Consider the following 25374-nt stretch of genomic DNA (forward strand, 5'->3'; position numbering starts at 1 on the left):
GAACTCTTGGAGAGGGTCGTGAATGGAGAGGTCAGGGAAAGGTCGCACTGCCCCAGGTCAAGTCTCCTTTGAAGACCAATGTGGCCCAGAACCAGTCTTCTCGCTGCGCATGCGCCATGGGTGCACGGCTCCGCCGCCGGCAGGTTTGCACTGGGCACGCGCGGACTAAACGCTGCCGGTGCCTGCACGGCACCTGCACAGCGCTGCGCACGCGCGCTGCTCCTGGGATGCCGGCGGCCTGGACCGGGGCGACTTCCTGCTGGAGAGGGAACGTCATTCACTGTGCAAAATCAGTGCGTGTCAGACTGTGGACAAGGTGCAGAGCCAGAGCCTCGAAGCATTGCATTGCATTGGATTGCATTGCATTGCATTGCAAGCAAACGTGCAAATTGCACACAATGCACTCGAATCTACACCTGGTGGGGCTTTAGATATCGCAGGTAGGTGCGAAACAAAAACGATCGTGGTGAGCAAATCTTTGCAGAATGCTCTCTATGTAATTTTCTCGCATCTCGCAGGGTGCATTTGCGACAGATGCTGAGAGGTGATGTGGGGTGGGAACCTGTACTGCAACAAAAAAAACATTTAAAGCACAGCAACACCAAAAACAAAAAAACCCCCACCATCTCACGGTGATAGCGCGTTTGGAGAAATGACAAATGCACAACCCTTACCTTCATATCTCGTGGGTGAAGATTATCTATGGAGGTCCAGCCCGGTTTACTGTTTCATGTGAATTTGTAATGATTGGAACGTCCAAGAGGTGCTTTATCTTATTGTAGCAGATCGGTTTGTTGGAGGTGGTGCTGCTGCAGTAATGCTTTGTTAGGTTGATGTGGCATCTTGAGGTTAAATTGCCAGGCCTTTGGCTGCAAGAGGAAAGCTTCTTAAAATCCTCAGTCTGTCCGCGAGTGCACGTAATTCTTCTGTCAGTGTAGAGAAATAAAACCTTAAATCTAAAGGATGGAGATATCTTAGAGCATCATTGAGGTTTTTCTCCGCGCCTAGTGCACGTCAACCTGTAACCTTTCGGTCAATTCTCCGCATGCCTTCCAAGATCAGGGTGCAGATATCCTTCTGCTTCGATGGACAAGAGAGTTAAAATATTTGGTTTGCAAATTATATCTGGTTCAACTGCACTATTATTTCAGCAGCAGTGAATAAATGAATAACGTGAAAGGCAACTGAAAATATGTTTTTACAAAATGTACTAACTAACAAGGTGTAGGGAAGTATTTATTTACTGTTTCCAATATTTTGGTAATGGTTAACCATTTATTTCTGGATTTGATTCAAAGAAAATTTTGGATTTCTTTGGCGTCTTCAATGCATAATGTGTTTCTGAGGCAGTTAAATATTTCTGAAGTGTGTTTGCTGTTGTGATGTGGGAAACATGGCAGCCAGAATTGTGCATAGCAAGCTCCCACCAACAACAATGTGATACTATCTGAGTTATTAGGAATACTGATTGCGAGGTAACTAATAGCCAGTTATTCATAAAATGCTGGAGTAACTCAGCAGGTCAGGCAGCATCTCAGGAGAGAAGGAATGGGCGATGTTTCGGGTCGAGACCCTTCTTCAGACTGCTAGCCAGGATATCCAGGCAAATCTCTCCTGTCTTCGTGTGCCGTGGGCTATTTATATTCCCCTCATCTGGCAGAACCTGAGTTTGACATCTCCAGCAAAAGATGGCAGATCTGCCACCAGCCGTGCCACATTGGAGGTCAGCCAAGGTTTGTGCGTTTGAGTCCCTGGAGTGGGACTTGAACCCACAACCTTCTGGCAGTGAGGAGAGAGCGTGTGCCGCCCACAACTGACACATCAGAGTAGGAGAGCAGAAGCTTGTACTCATCCTCATTAGTGCCCTGGTGAATTCCACATATGTGTTTGAAAGATTTCTCATTCATTAGTTTTATTCATGCATTAGCTCGCGCTCGTTACCAAAGTTAAGTACAGTGAGTCGGTATCCCAGTAGGCCTTATACAGATGGAATGTATGCTTTGGGGGAAAATGATTGCAGATATCTGGCCAAAATCAAAATGACCCATTTTGACAGTTTCTCTGATTCCGTTGACAATAAAAGATTCATTCAGTGAATGGCTGATCTTCAGAAACGGCTTCCTCGTTGTCATCTCATAGACAGGAGGTCAACTTCCAGATGTTTGGGACCCAGCAGTACCTCTCTTCACCTCTCCACTCACTCTGTGCTGTCGTGTTTCTCCAGATATGGAAAGGATGCAGTTTTCTCCAGTTTTGGGAAAATGAAATGAAGGAGAAAGTTGCCGAGCGGCAGGATTGGGATTGGAACTGGTGGAACCTGATACACCAACCAGGCGAAGGCTCAGGAATAGTAGTGAGCGATCAGATGTTGTTGAGGTATCTTTCCCATTGAGGTATTTTGACCCAATTCCAAGAATTTCCCTTGCCCGTGCTGGATTAATAAGATCAACCTGCAAGTCAGATTACATTTGTTTACATTGAGACGCAAGAGACTCGATCTGAAGCAAAAAATGAACTGCTGGAGCAACTCGGCAGGTTGAGCAGCATCTGTGGGGGTGAGGGGAAGGAAATGTCGACATTTCGGGTTCTGAGGCAAAGCCTCAACTTGAAATGTTGACAAATTCCACCCCCCTTCTGAGTTCTTCGAGCAGTTTTGTATTTGCTTTGGTGTTAATCTTTAAAGTCTTCTGAGATGTTGTCTAACCGTTCAACACTGTTCTCTGCACTCCTATTGTGACCTCTCGCCCATCCCTGGTTGCTGTCCCTCACCCATTGGCGATGGCTCCTTAAGTCCCTAAGCTCATGAGATCTCTCCTTTCTCTCAACTCTTAAGCGGCACTGAAGTGAAATCCCAACTTGAAATGTCACCTATCCAGCATGCTGCTTGACTTGTTCAATTACTCCAGCACTTTGTGTGTTTTTTTCTCTCCATAAAGTAGCTTCTGCAGTTACTTATTTCTACTGCAAAATGTCAGTCTTTGGTTATCTGCCCTCATTTATTTTTATATCCCTGGGTGTCATATTTAGATTTTTCTTGTGGCTCTTTTGAAAGGTAAAGGAAAGGGGTAGTTACACAAGTAAATGAGACGTACAATTTGTAAATTGGTTTCTCGTCAGGAAGACATTTATTCTGTATGCTTTTCTTTCTGATGTTTCCAGAGTTTCTTGTGCCTCCGGTAATCAGATGTCATCCAACATTCTCCCCTGACCACCGCAGTCACAGCCGCATGACCCTAAATGCAGCTTTCACTTGTCTGCTTCATTTGTGGAGGAGTGGAGCCAACTTGCAAGGCTCTATAGTGTAGGAAGGAACTGCAGATGCTGGTTTAAACTGAAGATAGATACAAAAAGCTGGAGTAACTCAGCGGGTCAGACAGCATCTCTGGAGGAAATGAATAGGTGACATTTCGGGTGGAGACCCTTCTTCACACTGAGTCTGCATGTCTGAAGGAACTTTCAAAGATAAGGAGGTTGAGACCAAGGAGGGATTTGGAAACTAGGATGAGAGTCTTAACATCTGGCATTGTATGACGTCCTGGGTGAAGGAGATTTGGAGTAAGATGGATGAATGTATGAGCTGACGTTCCTGGAAACTGGGTGGTGAGCAGTGGTGAGAGTAAAACATAAAGAGCTGGAGTAACACAGCGGGTCAGGTAGAAAGTCTGGATAACAAAGATGGGTGACCTTTTAGATTGGGACTCATCTTCAGACAGATTGGGGGCGGGGGGGTGGAAGAAAGATGGAAAGCATGTGGGTCCGGGATAAAGTCTGGCAAGTGATAGGTGGACAAAGTGCTGGAGTAACTCAGCGGGTCAGGCAGGCAGAGTCTGAGGAAGGGTCCCGACCCGAAACGTCACCCATCCTTTTTCTCCCAAGATGCTGCCTGACCCGTTGAGTTACTGCAGCACTTTGTGTCTAACTTTTGTATAGACCAGCATCTGCAGTTGATTGTTTTCACAAGTGATGGGTGGATACAGGTGAGGGGGATTTTGATTGATGGTTGGAGAAATGCCGGAGCTGCAAAAGCGAACAAAAAGGAAACAAGGAGACAAAAGAGTGTCAGAAGAGAAGTGAAAGACGAGTGAAATGTAAAGCCAGAGAGAGGCAGAAAGGAAGGGGGAGTGGGAAAAATGGGTGCATACTGGCATGAGGGGGCACAGGAAAGAAAGGTGGGGGAAAAAAAAGAGGGGGAGTTACCTAAAATTGGAGAATTCAGTGTTCATGCCATTGGGTCTTAAGCTACCCAAGTGGAATATGAGGTGCTGTTCCTCCAGTTTGTGTGCGGTCTCACTCTGGCAATGGTGGAGGCCCAGGCCAGAAAGGATGATATAGGAATGGGAAGCAGAGTTAAAATGGTTAGCAACCAGATCTAACGGATGGGTGAACCGAGCAGAGGTATCCAGTGAAACGGTCGCTGAGTCTCTGCTTGATCTCGCTCATGTGCAGGAAGCCACTTTGCGAGCATTGAATGCAGTAGATTAGGTTGGACCTCTGTCTCTGCAGGAACCTCTGTCTCACCTGGAAAGACTGTAGCCACTGATTGGAGGAAGGGAGGAGGTATAGGGTCAGGTGTCACATCTCATGCACTTGCAGGGGAAAGTATCGAGGGAGGGGGTGGTTTTTGTTGAGACGGGATGAGACTGGAAATAAAAAAGGCCCAACTGTTGAGCAGCAGATCCGAGTGGGAAATGGGTGATGTTACATATATTAAAGTTCAACGTTAATCATTGTTTATGAAAGCGTATGAGGAAGCAGGCCTTTTATTTCAAATGGGAAATGCTGTAATGTTACTCTGTTTAAGTCAGTAGTGTTAAAATTAAAGGCTGGATTCCTTGACTTGGTATTGGAGAATTGAGGCCGGAACGTGTACTGGAGACATCACACTTTGGGGGAAAGGAAACACGGGAATGTTTCTGTGAGCCAGAAAAGGGGATCTGGGAATTTGGCAAAAAAATGTTTTTAAACAAGAAAGGGAATAAATGTCATTATGAATCCCTGAGTTTAACCCCCTCCCTTAAAAAAAACTCGGTAAAATACTCCACCAACTCCCAGCGCTTGCTCTCTCTTGTTTCAGACACCCAGCTGACTAATTGTTGCTGACACCAGACTGTACACACTTTTCAGTTGTAAACATGCGATTAAAATAACAAACTCGTGTGGCCTTCTCACCTCTCTGCTTATCTGGATATTCTGGCTTGTGAAGATATTAATCATACTGTCCTGTTGGCTGGGATGTGTAATCTGTAAATTCTACTTTTGTATATCCTTGGGTATATTTCCTGAAGATACTGAGTAATGTGCAGTAAAAGGTTTAAATTCCTGCAGGTAATTAGGGGTCTTTCCATTAGCTTCCATTGAGGGCAGCACTGTGGCGCAGCGGTAGAGTTGGTGCCTTACAGCGCCAGAGACCCGGGTTCGATCCTTACTACGGATGCTGTCTGTACGGAGTTTGTACGTTCTCCCTGTGCCCACGTGGGCTTTCCCCTAGTACTCCAGTTTCCTCCCACACTACAAAGACATATAGATTTGTAGGTTAATTGGCTTCGGTAAAGATTATAAATTGTCCCTGGTGTGCAGTAGAGTACTGGTGTGCGGAGATCACTGGTCGGCATGGACTTGGTGGGCCAAAGGGCCTGTTTCCGTGCTGTATCTCTAAACTAAAAGAAACTAACCTCCCCTCACCACCTTCATCCGACCACATAACTTCACAGAGTATTGCTTCTCAATATTTCTCTGAAGCATACCTTCTTCCCGATGGTAGGAATGAAATGAGAGAGTGATCAGGGTTGGGTGAGACTTTTTGAGGTAACGTTTCCTGTAGATCCCTTCAATAGTGGGGTGGTTAGTGATGTACTAGGCAGTGTCTGCTGCCCTCTCTAATCTCCTTCGTTCCTGGCCGTTCGAGTTGCCAAAACGGGCCGTGATGAGTTTAAATCCCACTGCCATGTGAATTGGGAAACTAAAATTCAGCTGATAAATAACTGGAAAAAAAAGTTGATCTCAGTCATAGATATCGTGAGACAACTGTAATTTTGATTAAAGATGCACCTAGTTCATGGACTTTTCTTCAGGGGCTGAAATTCTCTGCTGTTAATCAGTCTGGTGGACGTGTGATTCGACAAGAACACCATGGATCGCGTGAGGTGGTTCCCTGAAGGGACTGTCCGTGTTGGCTGATGAAAGGCCTCTGCCAGATCGTGCCGACGAGCACCAAGACTAGTGGTGAGAGCGGTTGTCCAAGCACGGTTGGAACCTCACTCCCAATGCACGTTGTCCTGGGACAGCTGGGATGAGGAGTGGACAGTTGCTATCTCTTTGTGGACTGTGTGGATCTGGTGAAGGGTGTTTGGCGCTGTGTTGTGGTTCATCCCGAGCGAGCAAGGACATGCGGGCGCGCACACACACATCATCAAATGCTGCTGGAAGATCATCAACCGTGAAAGGAGCAGTTTGGTTTTCCCAAAACGTGTTGGTCTTCCAGTGCAATGGGATGTCCGTCAGGGAATGCTGCTGACTGGCACGTTCCGGATTCATAAGATCATGTAATAGGAGCAGAATTATGCCATTCGTATCATCAAGTTTACTCTGCCATTCAATCACAGCTGATCTATGTCTCCCTCCTAACCCCATTCTCCTGCCTTCTCCCCATAACCCCTGACACCAATACTAATCAAGATTGTAGAAGCATATGCTGACGGCCACACTGAAGCTTGGTGCAACCAATGCATAGACCTTCTGCGGAAGAATTGCAGCCTAGGTCCTTCTGCCACTGGATATTGGGAGGGCAGGGTCTAGTGTGGAAGCCCCTCAAACAACTGACATTTGTATCACCCCCAGGGTCCATGGAAGTGGCAGTGGTTGCGATGTACACAAAAGTGTGATAACACGACTAATGTATCGAACCAATAATACTGTGAATGTATAGACTGAATTATAGTACAAACTAGACCAAGTGGACCCGTTGGGTCCAAACCTCTCCTGCATTGGTGCAGCACCCCTTCCTCCCCCCCTTCACCCCTCCCCTTCACCCCTCCCTCCCCTCTCCCCCATCCCTCCCTCCCCCATCCCATTCACCACTCCCCCCATCCCCTCTCCATCTCCCCTCCCCTTGGCCCAACCGTGGACCCGTTGCCGGGTGGGGAGTGCCCCCGTGGCGGTAGGCGGGCAAGGGGGGACAGGGAAAAGGCGCTGACCTCGGCCCCGTTTCTCCTGCGGGCCAGGCGTGGGGCCGAAGCGCCTCCTGCAGCTTGGCTGCAATCGGCGGCGAGGGCATGGACCTGTTGCCGGGTGGGGACAATTGTTGCGCTGTCGTGTTCCATTTTGGCTGTGTAGAGGGCATGGTGCACACATAAACACATATACACATAGAAACATAGAAAATAGGTGCAGGAGTAGGCCATTCGGCCCTTCGAGCTTGCACCGCCATTCAATATGATCATGGCTGATCATTCAGCTCAGTAGCCTGTACCTGCCTTCTCTCCATACCCCCTGATCCCTTTAGCAAAAAGGGCCACATCTAACTCCCTCTTAAATATAGCCAATGAACTGGCCTCAACTACCTTCTGTGGCAGAGAATTCCACAGACTCACCACTCTCTGTGTGAAGAAATGTTTTCTCATCTCGGTCCTAAAAGACTTCCCCCTTATCCTTAAGCTGTGACCCCTGGTTCTGGACTCCCCCAACATCGGGAACAATCTTCCCGCATCTAGCCTCTCCAACCCCTTAAGAATTTTATATGTTTCTATAAGATCCCCCCTCAGTCTTCTAAATTCCAGCGAGTACAAGCCCAGTCTATCTAGTCTTTCCTCTAGTCTTACACACAAACAAACCGAGAGTTTTAGTAATAGATAGATAGATGACTAAACTAAACTGAAACTGAAATGTAAAGAGCAATGGAGAACTTGAAGAGGTCAAGTTTCGGGTCAGGACCCTTCTTCAGTCTGAAGATCGTGTTCTTCAGAGATGCTGCCTGACCTGCTGAGTTACTCCAGCACTTTATGTCTCTGAAACTTGGGTGGATGTGGAGAAGAAGTTTACTCTTGCAAGAGAATCTAGAATTAAGGATGACTGTTTAAAAATAAGAAGCTAAGACAGATGAGAGACACGATTATTTAGAAGTCCATTCCCCAACGAACATTGGAAAGCATCTTTAAGGCAGAGGTTGAGAGATTTTGACAGGAAATGGGCACAAGGTTAATAGTGAAAGAGAAATACGGAGTTGAGACTACAGTTAAATCACGTTATCTTGTTGAATATAGGAAATAGCCTTGAGGAGCCATTGGACCCTTACTCGTATTCTTCCTGAGGCCTGAACAGCTTTTTCTAAAGAAAAGAACTTCAACCTGTGTAGTCAATCTTGATGGGTTGAACCGCTGAGTATTAATATCCTTGTAAATCTTTATTGTGTCTTCTAACGATATGATTTTTGTACTCTGGGTGGCTGTGATATGTGGTGTTGCTGAGATATGCTTTGCCTGTAAAAGCATTCAGTTCTTGTTTTGGATATTGGGTTGTGTGCTGTATATGAATTGTACCATGTGTTGGCTATGTCTCATGGACAGGTTTCTTGAGCGGTGAATCTGTGGAATTCTCTGCCACAGAAGGCCAATTCACTGCATGTTTTCAAGAGAGAGTTAGATTTAGCTCTTGGGGCTAACAGAATCAAGGGATATGGGGAAAAAGCAGGAACGGGGTACTGATTTTGGTGGGGTCAAAGACGAGGACCAGGGAAACTCTATTCTTGTTCCAGCCGTGGGGGTTGAATGAGAGCTGAACTACGGGATATAGAGGAGACATGGGTGAGGACTCCATCTACAACAGTAGGGTGGAAACCACATTTACTAATGAAAAAGTGGCACAGTGACACGGTGATAGAGTTGCTGCCTCTCAGTGCCAGAGACCTGGGCTCGATCCTAACTACAGATGCTGTCTGTGCAGAGTTTGGATGTTTTCCCTGTGACCAATGGGCCTTTTCGGGTGGGTGCTTCAGTTTCCTCCCACAATCTAAAGATGTGCAGGTTTGTAGGTTAATTGGCTTCTGTAAATTGTCCATAATGTGTAGGATGAGGTAACAGAACTGGTGTGCGGGTGACCGATGGTCGACATGGACTCGGTGGGCCAAAGGACCTGTTTCCACACTGTATCTCTAAACTCTAAAAAGGGGACATCTCAGATGTCCTAGAGTGGAAAGCCTCATCGTGGGAGCAGATACAACGGATTTAGAGTAAGGGGCGATATACTTGCAAGAGGCATGTTTGAAGGGGGTGTAGTCAAGGAGCTGTGGGAGTCATTGGGTTTGCAGTAGATGTCAGTCGATAGCCTGTCCAGTGTGATGGAGACAGAGAGACTGAAAGGGGATAAAGGTGTCAGAGATAGTCCATGAATATGAGGGCAGGATGGAAGTTAATAGTACAGTTGATCAAATCAATTAGTTCTGCACGGGTGCAGCTGTGAAGCAGTCATCAATGGAGAGACCATTCCAGAGACTTGAACACCAATATCCAGGTTGACATTCCAATCCAGTGGCAAGTGAGTGCTCTACTGCCAGACTCTTGCTGTCTTTTTCATCCACCTTTAACTCGAGGCCCCGTCCGCTTGCTCGGGTCAATGCAGGAGATGACACGGTGGCCTTGGGGCCAGTATTAATTCCTCTGCCAACATCTCTAAAACAATTTAACTGATCAACATTGCAGTATTGTTTTGGGGAGTGTACTGTGTATAATTTAGCTGCCAATGTTCTTGCATTACAGCAATCACCACGCTTCAAAAGGTGCTTAATTGACTATAAAGCAAGTTTGGATTCCTTGTGGTTGTGAAAAGTGCTGTGTAAATAAGTCTATTTGTTTGCCATTTTTTTTTCATTTGCCTAGTTGTTTTGCCTCGGGGCACATATAGTCATTAGACCTTTGAATTCCGATCAAATAGAAAGTTAAAGGTTGCTAAATCCTTGAGAGATTTAACTCTGAGTAGGAATCTATATAAGATTTGACTTTGCTTTCTGGGGCTGAGAATATGTTCCCAAGAGGCACATTTACCATGTCTTCTCTGCTCTGATAACTGTTCTGGCCAATGGCCTTCATGAGCCGTCGATTAATAATTACGGAGAACCATTGATGATATCTGAAGGTTGCTAATTCGTACGGAGAGCCCCATTGTTGCTGGTCTTGCATCGTAATTGGCATTTAGGAAAGAAATGTGCTCTAACTCCCGTGTAAAGACAGGTTGAGCCTGCCTGAATACTGTATGAGTAACAGTGCTACAGAGAAGAAGCAGCCTGGTGCAGCTCGGAGCAAAGCAGAGTATAATCCTGACGGTCTAGGTGGAGTTTGCACATTTTGCCTACCTGGGTTTCCTCCTGTTGCTTCGGTTTCCTCCCACCTCCCAGAGTTGTATGAGTTGGGAGGTTAATTGGCCATTGTAACTTGACCATAGTGTGTAGGTGAGTGGTAGAAATTGGAGAGTTGATGGGAATATGGGGAGAATAAAATGAGTTTGGTGTGAATGAGTGCTTGATGGTTGACCTGGATTCAATGTACCTATTACCATGCTGAATGATGCATGGGGAATGCAACTGCATTTATATAGAGGCAACTATGATGGGCTGACGGAGTGCAGGACAGGAATCTGATTGCATATGGCAATTTTCACTCGGAAAGCCTTTGTTGTCATCAAATCATCATTTTGTTGTTCTTTGGTCAAAGTTGTAATATGGGAATTATGATAGCTAATTTGGGCGCAGTAAGCTTGTTCAAGCAGCAACAATATATTTGCCTTTAATTGATGTGAAAGATTCGTACGGTGTGGAAACAGGCACTTTGGCCCAACTTGTCCACACCGACCAACATGTCCCATCTATACTAGTCCCACCTGTCTGCGTTTGGTCCATATCCCTCTAAACCTGTCCTATCCATGTACCTGTCCAAACGGTTCTTAAACGTTGCGATAGCACCTGCCTCAACCACCTTCGCTGGCAACTCATTCTATACACCCGCCGCCCTTTGTGTGAAAAACGTACCCCTCAGGTTCCCATTAAAAAAGGTGAGCAGCTCCTTTGGGCCAGAGGAGTTGATGTTGATCGAGGAATAAATATTGACCAGAACATTGAGAAAATCCCAGCTTCTGAATAATGCCTGGGGTTACTGTATGTCAATCAGTGATGGGAAAACATTACGTTTAATATTTCATCTGAATGGTGGTCTGTTCAACAGTGCTGCACTCCCTCAGGACCGCACTGGGATTTCTGTCTGGATATTCTACTCTTGCCTCTGGAATGGGATTTGAAGTAAACGACTGCTAACACAAGGGCAACATAGACTACGGTCCTGCACGCTGTTGTTGACATGACGCTTTCATTTCTACATCATTTTAAGCAAAGTTTAGAAAGAATGAGGGCATGTAAGTGCAGTCCTGGTCACAGAGGTAGCTTCCAAGGGCTCTGTCTGTCAAGGCCTGCTGGAGCTTCCGTTTGCCAGCCATTTTAATTCCCATTCCCATACCCAAAGCGACCAGTCTGTTAGCTTCCTCCATGGCCGGGAGAGAGGCCACACGTAAACTGGAAGGATAGCACCTTGGGTAGCTTACAATCCATCAGAATGAACATTGAATTCCCCAATTTCAAATGTTATCCCCTCCACCCCACTCCCCTCTCTTTCCACCCCTATCTACATTCAGGTGTATACTCATTTTAATCATCCTGCCACCTTGGTCCTCTCTCCTCCTCCTTATGGCCATCTTCCACCACTCCCAAATATGTGTTCTCCGTTTCCCTTTTATCACTGCTTTTCCCCCCTCCTCCTCCCCCCTTCAATGATTCAGTAATACTTTATTGTCGTATGTACCTAGGTACAGTAAAATGCTTTGCTTTGCATACAACCCGAGAAAATCATACCTCGCCTCACCCAGGCAGTACACGGGACTCACCACATTTCTGGCACCGACAAAGTTATAAACAGTTCCACCTGTATCTGTCCCTCTGGCTTTTAACCCCACTCCACTTCTTTCCTTACCTGACACACTTTGGCTCCTTTTCACCTCTAGCCTTTGTTATTATCTCCATCCATCCATCTGCCAATTACCGTCCCCTTCACCTGTATCCACATTACTTGCCAGGCTTTGCCCCTCCCCAACCTCTATTTTCCAGCTTTTTAACCCCTATTCATGGTACATGGATAGGGAAGGTTTAGAGGGATATGTGCCAAAAGCAGGGAGGTGGGACTACGTAGGTGGGACATCTTGGTGGACAGGGGCAGGGTGGGCTGAAGATATGACTGTGATTACTCCATCTGTTTGATGAAGGGTCCAGACCCAAAATGTCATCTTTCCATTTCCTCCATAAGTGTTACCTAACCCACTGAGTTCCTCCAGCACTTTTATTTGCTCAAGATTCCAGCATCTGTGGTTTCTTGACCAGAACTTCTCAGGCTCATTCATTCGTTCACAAGTGATTGAGTTTCCCTGATGGTTGCCTGTTGTTTTACAGGAGATGATTCAGACATTTTATACATTCTGCACCAGATGTTTCTGGTTATGGCGTTATTGGAAAATTGGGTGCTAATTTGATTGGAAATTGCACCGGTCTCTTCTAAGATTCTCCTGGATAGGATTTACTCGCATTTGGAAGAGAATGTGATAATTAAGGACTGACAGCATGAATTTGTTCTTGCCACGTCATGGCTTACTAACGATTCCATTTTTTGAGGAGGTGATGAAGGTGATTAACGAGAATGCGGCAGTAGATATTATCATATCATATCATATCATATATATACAGCCGGAAACAGGCCTTTTTCGGCCCACCAAGTCCGTGCCGCCCAGCGATCCCTGCACATTAACACTATCCTACACCCACTAGGGACAATTTTTACATTTACCCAGCCAATTAACCTACATACCTGTACGTCTTTGGAGTGTGGGAGGAAACCGAAGATCTCGGAGAAAACCCACGCAGGTCACGGGGAGAACGTACAAACTCCTTACAGTGCAGCACCCGTAGTCAGGATCGAACCTGAGTCTCCGGCGCTGCATTCGCTGTAAAGCAGCAACTCTACCGCTGCGCTACCGTGCCGCTATTGTCGACATAAATTTTCATGAGGCACTTTGATGAATATCCTGATGGTAGGCTGATTCAGAAGGTTGAGATGCATGGCAGCCACAGTGTCTTGGTAGTTTTGATTCAGAACGGGCATACTTAGAGTTTAGTTTATTGTCATGTGTACGGACGGACAGTGTAAGCTTTTTTGTTACATGCTATCCAGTCAGTGGGAATTTTACAATCAAGCCATCTACACTGTACAGACAAAGGGAATAATGTTTAGTGCAAGATAAAGTCCAGGAAAGTCCGATTAAAGATAGTCCGAGAGTTTCCAATGAGGTAGATGGTAGGTCAGGATCGCTCTCCAGCTGGTGATAGGATAGTACAGTGGCCTGATAACAGCTGGGAAGAAACTGTCCCTGAATCTGGGGGGTATGCATGTTCACACGTCAATACTTTTTGTCTGATGGGAGAGGGGAGAAGAGGGAGTGTCTGGGGTGAGACTCGTCCTTGATTATGCTGGTGTCCTTGATTATGCTGGTGTCCTTGCTGAGGCAGCATGAAGTGTAGATGGAGTCAATGGAAGGGAGGTCGGTTTGCATGATGGTCTGCGCTGTGCTACAATTCTCTGTAATCTCTGGTGGTCTTGGCTGGAGCTGTTCCCAAACCATGCTGTGATGCATTCCGAGAAAATGCTTTCAACGTCGCCTCTGTTGAAGTTGGTGAGAGTTGTTTGGGACATGCCAAACATCCTAAACCTTCTAAGGATGAGGACGTGTTGGTGTGCTTTCTTGGGCTATTGCTTCAACATAGCTGGTCCAGGACAAGTTGCAGGTGATATTTACTCCTAGAAAATTGAAGCTTTCAACCATCTCTACTTTGGCACCTTGCTTCCTGAAATTAATCACAATCTCTTTAGACTTTGCTTTTGCTTTAGTTGGCACCAGGATGATAGTGGTCTTCCTGCAGCATTTGGGAACTCATTCTCTCTCTCATGTACATCCTCTCCCAATTAATTCTCTTTCCACCCAGCTACACGGGGGGGGGGTATTTATGACAGCCAATTAACACACTTGTGCATCTTTGGGATGTGGGAGGAAACATGGTTCTGGGGAGTATGTGCAGACTCTACACAGACAGGATCTGGGTTGCCGGAGTTGAGTGGTGGCAGCAGCACTACCTACTGCACCATCATGTCACCGTTACAATTTAATAACTTCCCCCTTCAATCTTTATACTATGGCGAGTCTGGAGGCTTGTTCTTTGTTAAAGAAGTTTATTGCGACAGCAACATTCGATTACAAAGTATAACGAACGAGATTACAGACAACCATTAATTCTAACTGTTCACTTCGAAGAACTCTCCTAACTGACTGGTTTTGGGTGTCAAAACCACACGTGACGTCGCTGTCCAATCAGCGGGCTCAACTCCCTGGACCAATCCCTACGGTCGCACCCACACGTGACCTCGCTGGCCAATCTGAGGGTTCGACTCCCAGGACTAATCTCTATGGTCGCTACATGACCCTCCCCCCCAGAACCCGAGGTACGGAACCTAGCAGGGAGCCGGATTTCACGACCAGAACGAGTAAGGAAAGGGACTGCCGGAACCACAGGAGCAGGGGGTCCCAGATCGGGTGGAACTGCAGGAGGACGGCCCCGCCGAGGCGGTTGGCCGACCAGGACAGGGCTGTCCGGATCCAAGTGCGCAGGTTTGAGCCTGGACACCGAGACAAGCTCATTCCTGCCGCCCACATCCAAGGTGAAGGTGACCGTCCCTTTACGCAACACGCGGAACGGGCCTTCATAGACCCTCTGCAACGGGGAACGATGGGCATCCCTACGCAGAAACACAAACTCACAGTCCTTCAAGGCAGGCGGTTCATGCAACATGAAACACCCATGTCGCGAAGTAGGAACCGGAGCCAGGGAACCCACTCGCGCCCGGAGTGATGCCAAAACCGACAGAACCGAGGGCTGCTGACCAGAGGACTCCGGACGAAGCACCGAGATCCTGCTTAGGAGCAGTCCGGATGCCCAAAAGGACCCAGGGAAGTTGGTCTACCCAGTCCGGGCCTTCCATCCGCGCACTGAGGGCCGCCTTAAGTTGCCGGTGAAACCTCTCCACGAGCCCATTAGCCTGTGGGTGGTACGCCGTGGTCTGCTGCAACCGGGAGCCGTACAGCTCCGCCAGCATGGCCCAAAGGGCAGAGGTGAACTGGGATCCCCTGTCTGTGGTAATGACGGACGGAACACCGAAACGGGCCACCCAATGGAGGGCCAGGACCCGGGCACAAGAGGCAGCGGAGGTATCGGACAACGGGGAAAGCTGATGCGCTCATGGCATCCAAATCAAAAAGAAACAGTTCGATCAACAAGGTCTCGGCATCAGCTTTCTCCGCATATGCCACGGGGTCTTTAAAAGAACAATCCGTGAGAATGAGCTTGACATCTTCGGGAAGCTGCTCTCGGAATGCCTGCTCGAACATGAGGCAATCCGTGTGTTCACCTGCTAGCGCCAACATTTCGGCCATGAGAACGGACGGCAGCCGATCTCCGAGATCCGGTAGGTGCATAAGCCTCTTAGCTAGGTCATGCCTACTGAATCCGAAGGTTCGTAACAAGACTACCTTCATTGCCTCGTACTTGCCGTCTGCAGGAGGGGCGATGATGAACCGCATCACCCGCGCGGACGTCTCCGGCGGTAGAGCACTGACGAGGTAATAGTACTTTGTTTCGTCCGTCGAGATGTTTCTTAGGTGAAACTGAGCTTTGGCATGGACAAACCAAGATTGTGGTTGATGTGCCCAAAACGGCGGACGGTGAACGCTGACCGCGTTTAGCTGTGGTGCGCCGGGCGTAGGAACCGAAGACGAGGCGTCTTGTTCACCCATGGTAGGTGATCGGCTGGATCACGTCGGGGTCACCAATATGGCGAGTCTGGAGGCCCGTTCTTTGTTAAAGAAGTTTATTGCGACAGCAACATTCGATTGAAAAATATAACGAACGAGATTACAGACAACCATTAATTCTAACTGTTCACTTCGAAGAACTCTCCTAACTAACTGGTTTTGGGCGCCAAAATCACACGTGACGTCGCTGTCCAATAAGCGGGCTCAACTCCCTGGACCAATCCCTACGGTCGCACCCACACGTGACCTTGCTGGCCAATCTGAGGGTTCGACTCCCAGGACTACTCTATGGTCGCTACAATACTACCTATGTGTTATTTTCTTACAGAGTCACCAAGTAGCAAAACGGAGCATTCACATTTTATATTCTTGCATCGTTTCCTTCGTTGAAAACCCATTAGATCTTTATTTGACCTTTGTCGTCACAGACAAAACAACTGCTGCAGCAAACATCTTGAGAGGCGCTGAAGCATTGCAGGAACGCCACAAGGACTGTAATTACAGGCGTTTTGTAAGGGCTACTGTGCTATATTACGGGCATCATAAAAAGACTGCTCTACTTTTGTTCGGTCACAGGCGTGATCTGATATTGTATCAGCATTGTAAGGACTGCTTCATTATAGCCCATGTGTTGTAAGGGTTGTACAATTCCACTGAATACTGCAGAGATAATTCACCAATCTACCTCGTAAGGACTGCTGTATTCTGGTGTACAATAATGCAAACCATCGCAAGGTCTGTTCTGTGATCAGAAGTGCCTTTCACGATTGCAATTGCATGGCGATGGATGAGTGGGATTTTTTTAGTTAGAGGGACTGGGAGGATAACAGGACAGGTTAATTGCTGCTGTGATCCGAATTAAATAAGCGCCGTATTCAATTCAAGAACAGTGCATCAGTGCAAAGAAGAATCTTCGTTACTGTGGGAGTGCTGCCATGTTCACAACAGCATTAAACTGGGTATTTATTCACAAAATGCTGGAGTAACTCAGCAGGTCAGGCAGCATCTCGGGAGAGAAGGAATGGGTGACGTTTCGGGTCGAGACCCTTCTTCTCCCGAGATGCTGCCTGACCTGCTGAGTTACTCCAGCATTTTGTGAATAAATACCTTCGATTTGTACCGGCATCTGCAGTTATTTTCTTATAGCATTAAACTGGGGCTGTTTCCCCCCCCCCCCCTCGGGAGGACTTGAAAGATTTCGGATCACTTGTGGGAGAAAGTGGGTGGTTCTGACATGTGTCCTGCCCAGTCTACTCCTCACACAAGATCTGATTGTCTCACATTGTGGGAGCTTGCTGTGTACTAATCATGTTTCCTAAATTACAATTGTGATCACACTGAAATGTTCTGGGATACCGTAGAAATGCAGGGAAAGGAGGAAAGGCTTGGGAAAGGGTGGGGTGGTGCTGCTATGCGATGACCTTGTGCTCTGCAGAGGCCCAAAGCACTGTGTGATGACTACTGGTTATCAGCGCTTTGATGAGCATGCACTTGTGTGATATGAATATTAATCTTGTCTTTTATTGTATCGCCAATCCTGGAAACACAAACTGGCCGGCTCAGCACAAGTGCTGAAAAGTGTTTCTGTGTAAAAACTGTTGAGTGTACTCAACTGTGACTGCTGGGTCAGTTTTACACGTGGGAATGGTTTGCTTTGATTATGCTACTCTCAAACAGAGGCAGTTTAATTCTCTCACCTGTCACTTCAAGCTGTGTAAAGCCAATTGATATATTAGGATTATTTGATTCACAAGCCAGATGTGTCTCGGTGCTCGCACTCTCACACTCACACACTCACACACACTCACTCTCACACTCACACTCTCATATGCACACTCACACTCACTCTCACACTCACACACTCTCATACTCACACACACTCACTCTCACACTCACACTCTCATATGCACACTCACACTCACTCTCACACTCACACACTCTCATACTCACACACACTCACTCTCACACTCACACTCTCATATGCACACTCACACTCACTCTCACTCTCACACTCACACACTCTCATACTCACACACACTCACTCTCACACTCACACTCTCATATGCACACTCACTCTCACACTCGCTCTCAGTTTCTCATGCTTGGGTCAGAACAACATGAGGTCCAAGGAACTTTATAATACAGACACCAAAACTCTCGATTGATGTTCCATCACAATTCTGAGCGACAGCTTTGCTTTGGGAGGTGACATATCTTTTGAATGATTGCATGTGAGTCAGAGAGACCCTTGGCCAATATATACAATCAGAATCTCAAACATCAGGCTACATGCTGATGATCACACGTGGTTATGGGAGTTTGTGCTGTGTACAAATTGGAAGCCATGTTTTCTACATCACAGTGAGACCATCCTTGCTGGTTGTTAAGTGCTCGGAGATGTACACGGTGTCATGTAAATGCAGGACTTTCCCTTTCTGATTGTGAAACGAGAGACAGAAATAATATGAAAAAGAATGAGAGTTGGAGAAGATATGTGGACTCTAGGCAAGGACCCGGAATAGTAAAAAACATTAATATTTCCAGTGGGAAATTCACAAGAAACCTTTTTTACTCAAAGAGTGTGGGCCTCGGGCCAGGAGAATGTAGATGAAGCTTTTAAGAAGCTGGATAAACACATTGTGGCGTAAAGAATGGATAGAAATGATAGGGTAAGATGAAGAAGCGAGGAAGTCATGTGGAGCGAAACTATGGCGCGGATCAGAGGCACTGACAGTCCTGCACCTCTGCTGTAAATGCCATTGATTGTAAGCTGCAGCACCGCGTTCGGTAATGAGGCAATGATTTTACTGCTGTACCCTTTCCCTATATCTGGAACAAACGGCAGCATTTTGCTCAAGTGTACTTGGCTGCACTTTACTTTCCTCACCTTGCATTCTAAACTGGAACTATTTAAATTATTGCCCTGGTGGGTTCTCAGGAGAAGTACAGAATGAAACTCGGCACAATTGCAGGTAATCTAAAATATTATAGGTTTATGTGCCAGTGCTCAGATCTAAGTGGCCCATCCCCAATCTGTTAGGCCTGAACTGATATATTGCAAGGCTGAAGAAGCTGGAGCCATTTCCTTTAGGACAGAGAGATTTGAAGGGAGATTTAAGAGGCGTTGAAATCGTGAAGTGTTTGAAACAAATAAATGAAAAGCCCGAAACGTCACCAATCCATGTTCTCCAGGGATGCTGCCTGAACTGCTGAGTTACCCCAGCACTGTCTTTTTTTTGTAAACCAGCATCTGCAGTTCCTTGTTTCTACTAAAATGTTTTAGAATGGATGTGAATAATCAGACAGGAAGGTAACTGCACTCCCCATAGAGTGATTGAAACTCTGTTTGAACCTAAGAGTGATGCAGCATGGGCGGCCATTCGGCCCATTGTCCCTGCACTGACCTTGTCAGATCTGCTAACCGTCACACTCCCCCCCCCCCCCCACTCTTTCCGCATTGCCCTGCAAGAGTTTAACCTTTTGCGTGTTTATCCAGCACCATTTTGTACTCTGCTGTTGAATCTGTTTCCACTATCCTTTTAGGCATTGCCTTCTGGATCACAGCTCGCAGTGTAAAAATAAAATTCTCCTCGTCTCCCCTCTTGTCCTTTTAGACAATAGGTGCAGGAGTAGGCTATTCAGCCCTTCGAGCCAGCACCGCCATTCAATGCTGATCACTCTCAATCAGTACCCCGTTCCTGCCTTCTCCCCATACCCCCTCACTCCGCTATCCTTAAGAGCTCTATCCAGCTCTCTCTTGAAAGCAACCAACGATCTGGCCTCCACTGCCTTCTGAGGCAGAGAATTCCACACCTTCACCACTCTCTGACTGAAAAAGTTCTTCCTCATCTCCGTTCTAAATGGCCTACCCCTTATTCTTAAACTGTGGCCCGTTGTTCTGGACTCCCCCAACATTGGGAACATGTTTCCTGCCTCTAATGAGTTACTCCAATCCCCTAATTATCATATGTTTCAATAAGATCCCCCCTCATCCTTCTAAATTCCAGTGTATACAAGCCTAATTGCTCCAGCCTTTCAACATACGACAGTCCCGCCATTCCGGGAATTAACCTAGTGAACCTACGCCGCACGCCCTCAATAGCAAGAATATCCTTCCTCAAATTTGGAGACCAAAACTGCACACAGTACTCCAGGTGCGGTCTCACCAGGGCCCGGTACAACTGTAGAAGGACCTCTTTGCTCCTATACTCAACTCCTCTTGTTATGAAGGCCAACATTCCATTGGCTTTCTTCACTGCCTGCTGTACCTGCATGCTTCCTTTCAGTGACTGATGCACTAGGTCACCCAGATCTCGTTGAACATCCCCTCTTCCTAACTTGACACCATTCAGATAATAATCTGCCTTTCTATTCTTACTTCCAAAGTGAATAACCTCATGCCAAAACCCTTCAATGTGTGATCGCTACTCACGGCCTCTTCAGCCTGAGGAAATAAGTTTTGATTTATTTGTTTAAAACACTTCATGATTTCAACACCTCATAAATCTCCCTTTTAAATCTCTCTGCCCTGAAGGAAATGGCTCCAGCTTCTTCAGCCTCGCAATATAACAGTTCAGGCATAATAAATTGTGGATGAGCCACTCGGATCGTAGTAGACCCACATAACCTATTTGCATTCCTCCCTGCCCTTCTCATGTCCTCTTCACAGCTTTACTTTCTCCCTACCTTGGTGTCATCAGGAAATTTAGCAATCTTCAGTGCGTAATTTGTGAAAAGGAGTGCTCTGATTTAAGTCTCTTCTTGCAACCTCGGCAAGTCTGTGACAGTCAGCCCAAAGTGCAGTACTCAGCACAGGCCTGAGTGACCTAACCCGTGGTTTTATAGAGGACCAGCATAATTTTCAACTCTATTTCTCGAGCGCACCATCTTGTACGTTTTTTATTTAAACGGCCTTCTCAACTTGTCCTGTCACAGCCATGGATGTGAATATGCAGCCCTCCTCCTCTCTACCCAGTCTTACGATTCCCGATGCCCCGTTAATCATTCTGGGTGAGTGAGAAAAATTCAAAGCCGATATTGCTTTGAATCTCCAAATCTTTATTAGTATCCAGTGCTGAAGGCTGATTGAAGAAGGGTCTTGACCCGAAACGTCACCCATTCCTTCTCTCCAAAGATGCTGCCTGTCCCGCTGAGTTACTCCAGCTTTTTGTGTCTATCTTCGGTTTAAACCAGTATCAGCAGTTCCTTCTTGCAGTTTAGTTTGATTGTGAAATTAGATGATAATAGGTCCAGTCCTTCAAAGTAGCTGTTCGATCCTGAATTTTCCATAGTTCTCTATTCTTTGTTTGGTTTTTATTCTTATTTTCCCATTCCTGGCAACGGTTTCTGCAGATTGGGAGTTATTTGTTCATTGTGGAAACAGGCCCTTTGGCCCATCGAGTCCACGTTGACCATCAACCACTCATTTACACTAATGCAACATTGTTGAAACTCTCTACATTCCCATCATTTCCATGCCGCCTCCACATTCTACCATTCACCTGCACCCTGGAGGCAATTTAGAGGCCAATCAACCCATTAATCTTCTCAAAGATAGACACAAAATGCTGGAGTAACTCAGTGGGACAGGCAGCATCTCTGGAGAGAAGGAATGGGTGATGTTTTGGGTCGAGACTTCAGTCTGAAGAAGGGTCTCGACCCAAAACGTCACCCATTCCTTCTCTCCAGAGAAGCTGCCTGTCCTGCTGAGTTACTCCAGCATTTTGTGTCTATCTTCGATTTAAACCAGCATCTGCAGTTCCTTCCTACACTTCCTACACATCAATCTGCTCATCTTGGGATGTGGCAGGGAGCAGGAGTACCCAGGGCAAACCCATAGAACCTCCAACTAAATTATGTTGGGGTAGCCAGTGGGAGTGATTGAGTTGTGGCAATTGCTGCTTTTTTGTGTCATCCATGCTGATATCTGCCAGCCACGTGATGTGACGTTCCCTTAGTATTGTTACCTAGGCACTAGGGCAGTGTTCCCTCAACGCTGCCCCTCCTTCCACTGCCTTGGGCTGCCCTTTCATTGGCTTGGCGTTCTCTCAGTCCTCTTCCCTCTCATTTCAGTCCAACATCGCCGTTGTTCTGGGGGAGGAGATTACCCCTTCCCCTAGCATGCGTTTATAGGGGTACATCTTTCATCCGAGATCACAACCCAGTGATGGGCCATATATCCTTCTGGGCGTGAAGTGGTAAGTCCACTGTACCATGTTTTTCCCTCCAGTGTAGTCCAGGTGTTGTCCAGCAATGGGCAGCTGACTCCCAGCTGGACAACACAGTGCTTGGAGTCAATCCTTAGTGGCGGGTTGCAGAACAGGAGTGGCAGTGTCACTGGGGAGTTCCGGCCTCTGATACACAGGCAGTCACAGCTCTCAATGATTTTGTATTTTTATTCTCAAACTTTCCTGAGTCTCGTTCCATTTTAAAAATATTAAATAAAAACTGAAACTAAAAATATCTCTCAAACACTTAAAATGAAAATCCAAATATATTTAAACTTGCTCAACTCTGTTGAAGAGGTCTTGTTCCTATTTTGTTTCTTCCAGTCGAGTTCTGTGGGAATGTTCTGGAATCAGGACTGGCCTGGGGCAGGCTCGGCGGGTAGAGTTCCCAGCTCCCAGTTTGTTTCTCGAGATGCTGAGTTACTCCAGCTTTTTGTGTCTATGTTTGGTTTAAACCAGCATCTGCTGTTCCTTCCTACACATTATGTCTCTGAATGCCTGTATTTAGCACCTGTACCCGGGCTGGCTATTAACTGTGTTGGATGGTTGTATATCAATAAACTTAGAGAACCCCACGTTCTTCTCAGTTAAGTGCTTTGTATAGTTTTTAGTTTAGATACAGCGTGGAAATAGGCCCTTTGGCCCACTGAGTCCGTGCCGACCATCGGTCACATGTTCGCACAAGTACTATGTTATTCCACTTGCTTATCCACTACTTACACACGAGGGGCAATTTACAGAGGCCAATTAGCCTGCAAACCTGCACGGCTTTGGAATATGAGAGCAAAATGGGAGCACCCAGCGGAAAACCATGCAGTCACAGGGAAAAGGTGCAACCTCCACCCAGAGTCAGCCGATGTCAGATTGAACCTGGTCTCTGGTGCCATGGGGCAGCAGCTCCACCAAATTTGAGTCAGCAGTTGCCTGTGAATGAGTCGTCTTTTGAATTGAAGGTCCACATTGTTATTTAATAGAGTTTAAATTACCTTGATTTAAATTACAGACCTTTTTTCTTCAAAATGTCATTTAACATTGCGAAATGTATATATTGTTTTAATAAATGATGACAATGGTGAATAATAATTTTGGGCTTTGATTTTCACATTCCTTATTGCGATGACATTAGTTGGCGATGCCTTACAGCAAGTGGCGATGAGGGACAAATTTTAACAGAATCACATTTGAAAGAAATTAGAACTTTAATGCCTTTTGTGATAAATATTTACAGGTTCAGTTACTGTGCCTGGACTTTGGACCGGGCTGCGCTGTGAGTTCCATTGCTTGTTCCTACAGATGGGTGCAGTGCATTGCAAGGAGTGCCCGGTGCATTCCCAAGGAGAGCTGGAGTGTAGCAGAGTAAGAACGGGGGTCCCATCCGATGCATTGGTTGGGCAGATCGTAAAGTGCTAACATTGTGGTGCCTGGAATATTAAATACAAGAATCCAGTATCACTAATATTGACTTTGCTTTACTTGTTTGCAAAATATGATTTCCATCAACATGAATGAATGAATTAATAAGTTTATTGGCCAAGTATACATATACAAGGAATGTGCCTTGGTGCTCCGCTCACAAATGACAATACAAACATACAGTTAACAATTAAGAATAAAGCATTACACATCAAAACCAAAAGGATACACCATTACGGTCTAAACATGTGGGTGAAAATAAACCAGAGCAAAAAAGAGACTACAGACTTTGGTCATTGAGTAGAACTATCACTCGTGGAAAAAAGCTATTTTTATGTCTGGCTGTGGCTGCTTTGGCAGTCCGGAGTCGCCTTCCATAGGGAATTGCTTCAAAGAGTTTGTGGCCAGGGTGAGAGGGGTCAGAGATGATCTTGCCCGCTCGCTTCCTGGTCCTTTAGTGCGTAGCCATCTCATCTCTTATTGTCCTTGAAAAGATGGTGCTGAGGTTCTGGTAAAGGTATTCCTTGGTTAGTTAGTTTAGTTTATTGCCACGTGTACCGAGGTACAGTCTAAAGCTCTTTGTTACGTGCTAACGAGTCAGCGGAAAGATTATACATGATTACAATTGAGCCATCTATAGTGTACAGATGCATGATAAAGGGAATAACATTTCGTGTACTATAAAATCCAGTTAAGTCTGAATAATGATAGTCTGAGAGTCTCCAATGAGGTAGATAGTAACTTAGGACCGCTCGCTGGTTGTGGTAGGAAGGTTCAGTTGCCTGATGACAGCTGGGAAGAAACTGTCCCTGAACCTGGAGGTATGCATTTTCACACTTCTGCGTGTGCTGTTGGGGAGTGGGGTGCTGGGGTCTGGTGGGATGTGAGCTCTGGGATGTAGAGGAACCATGTATTTCTGATACATCTTTATTCTCTTGGATTCTACTGGTCGCAGGTTTGAGAGACGATGTCTCAGGAGCTTTAGCTAGTTTCTTCTTCTTCTTCTTGGTTCTTGGTCCTCCAAAATATTTCAAATGGAATTTAAACTGGAGGTGGAACATGGTATGCACTGCAGCTTTGGTGCGTTTATGGTGGAGGAAACGAAAGATTCGACTGTTGGAGAAATTTGGGTACTTAAAACATTCTCTCTGCCGCTTCCCCCTCGTGCATTTCCAGCGCTGGTGCAGAGATAAGTGAACTGAAAAGAGTCAAGAGTGTTTAATTGTCGTATGTGTTGGGGCCAGAACAATGAAATTCTTGCTTGCTGCAACTTTATAGGCACATTAAATGCAACAACACAACAAATAAACACACAATAAATTATCAGTTATTCTAGGTAAACCAAACTATGATGGTGCAAGCTGAAGTATGTAGTGCAAACTTAGTGAAACGTCCATAGTAATTTGATGCTGAGGTAGGGGTTGTGGTTAGGGTTGTGTCTGGTAGTTCAAGAGCCTGATGGTCGATGCGAAGAAGTTGTTCTTGAACCTGGAGGTAATGGTTCTCAACCTCTTGTAACTTGCTCACGATGGTAGCAGGGCGATGAGAGTGTGGTCTGGGTGATGAGGGTCTTTGATACTGGCTACTGCCTTTGGGCGCGCGGCGGAGGCTTTCCCGAGGTGCCACAGCCGCCGTGCCCACCCAGAAGGCGAGTCGGGGTCCATACAAAGACTCTCATTGGTCGGCGAGACCGGCAACCAGCCTGAACGCAGATCGGATGTCGTAACTGGGAGGGAGCGCGAGATGTCGAATGTAAGGAACAAGAGCCGGTAGGAGGGTGAACCGGGGTGAT

The 25374-nt window shown here is 46.4% G+C and overlaps 1 protein-coding gene across 4 annotated transcripts in view; it reads left to right on the forward strand.

Moving 5' to 3' along the window:
* The first annotated feature begins 257 nt into the window (after window positions 1-257).
* Window positions 258-25374, forward strand: part of LOC144591043 (amyloid-beta A4 precursor protein-binding family A member 1-like) — a 113578-nt gene continuing 88461 nt past the window's right edge. For 3 of the 4 annotated variants that reach the window (XM_078395390.1, XM_078395384.1, XM_078395398.1), the window contains exon 1: window positions 258-440. The gene's annotated coding sequence lies outside the window, so the exon portion shown is untranslated. Of the gene's footprint in view, window positions 441-2224; window positions 2394-25374 lie in introns of all 4 variants that reach the window. The other variant, XM_078395396.1, reaches the window with a different exon arrangement.

This window comes from Rhinoraja longicauda, chromosome 3 (assembly GCF_053455715.1).
Source record: "Rhinoraja longicauda isolate Sanriku21f chromosome 3, sRhiLon1.1, whole genome shotgun sequence".
Lineage (NCBI taxonomy): Eukaryota > Metazoa > Chordata > Chondrichthyes > Rajiformes > Arhynchobatidae > Rhinoraja > Rhinoraja longicauda.